General features: G+C 41.8%; 1 protein-coding gene across 1 annotated transcript in view; it reads left to right on the forward strand.

Annotated features, from left to right (window-relative positions):
• The window catches only part of LOC116099989 (murinoglobulin-1-like), a 49,771-nt gene that overhangs the window by 24,132 nt on the left and 24,085 nt on the right, over positions 1–1,554 (forward strand). The window lies entirely within an intron of this gene.

A 1,554-nucleotide genomic window follows, 5' to 3' on the forward strand; every position in this document is an offset into this window, starting at 1 on the left:
GCCAGGAGAATGTAAGTGTTTCCAGACACAGTAACATTTCTCCAACTGGGTGTCCACACACTCACCAACGGAACCTTACTGTTGAGCAACTAAGAGTGCCATCATGCCTGTGTGTCTCCACAGACACGCTCCACAGTAGGAACTCCTGGCTCTGATGGCCAATGTAAGTGCTCACTCACACCATGACCCTCAAGAAAAGTCTCAGAGTCCCAAACTGAGTGTCATTCAACATGGTGAAGTGTCTATTCTGCATATGTAACACCTGAACACACAAAGTATTCCAAGACACAATCTACATGAGGAACCTATGCATTCACATACAGATTATCCCAAACAAGGCAAATGAGTTATTTAATGTCCTTCCAAAAAAAAAGTCTGGAGGGCACCAGCCTTGGTCCTTAACATTGGAGCTACACTGATATTCATGTATTTGATTCATTTTTATTATTTTTAAATTATTACCCTCTCCCCACTAATCCCAACTCCTCCCTGCCTACATCACCAGGCCCCTTCATTCAGTTAGTGCTTGCTACCCATACATGATGAGGTACTGGACCAGCCCCTGAAACATGGACAATGTACCAGGGGCTGCACCACTGAAGAGATCCGACCGCTCCTCCCCTCGGCAGCCATCCCCTGTCAATAGCTCCTTGGCTAAGAGTGGTCTTCACAACCCCTCCCCTTCCATGCGGGCATGCTGACTGGCTTGCTGTTGGTAAGGTCTTGGGCAGGGCAGCAGAGCTGCTGAGTGAAGACACCCTATCATCTCCTGGTGATATTTTCTGAGCTCTACCAAAATGGGACTCACTTGCCACTCCCTTAATTGGGTCTCTTGCACCCACTCATATTAAACTCCCAAGTTACCACTGAATCCTAGTAATCTCAATGCTCTCTTCTTGCCATCCTTTCCTTCTCAAAGAGCACTTACCACATGCGGTCACGTGTTCTATAATTTATCTCTTATTGTTCATATCTTTCCATGGCCATACAAACTACATGGAACACGATTGAAACATTACACTACTTACAGGAGTCTCGCCCAAGCTAATGACAGTAAAATTCTATGTGGAATTAAAAACAGGACTTATTAGCAATAATTATATGATCACTCAAATAGCTTAAAAATTATTATGGACACTGGCTAATAACAAGTTTTGGTTGTAAACATGCTTGCTCCATACAGTCACAGATATCTTTCAAGTCATTGCTAAAAGTGTTAGATACTCAGTGAATGCTCAACAGATTTACTGAAGAGGGGCTTCCTTGTCATTGCTCAATTATAAAAACTATTTAGATATTTAATAAAATATGCAATTAGTTCTTCAAAAACACTAAGTGGGAATCTTAGCACACAACATGAGAAGTATTATGAATCCCCTCAGGTTCACCAGAAACAATAACAGAAACTTCAAAAATGCATAAACTTCCCTCTAGATATGTCAATACTGTGAACACTGCATTGAGAAAAAGTTTAATGTCAAAAATGTGCTTATTATTGCCAAGTGTGGCTTGCTCTTCTGAGATGATTATTAATTTTCAGCTCCCGAGTACCAG

This window comes from Mastomys coucha, unplaced genomic scaffold (genome assembly GCF_008632895.1).
Source record: "Mastomys coucha isolate ucsf_1 unplaced genomic scaffold, UCSF_Mcou_1 pScaffold20, whole genome shotgun sequence".
NCBI classification, from domain to species: Eukaryota; Metazoa; Chordata; class Mammalia; order Rodentia; family Muridae; genus Mastomys; species Mastomys coucha.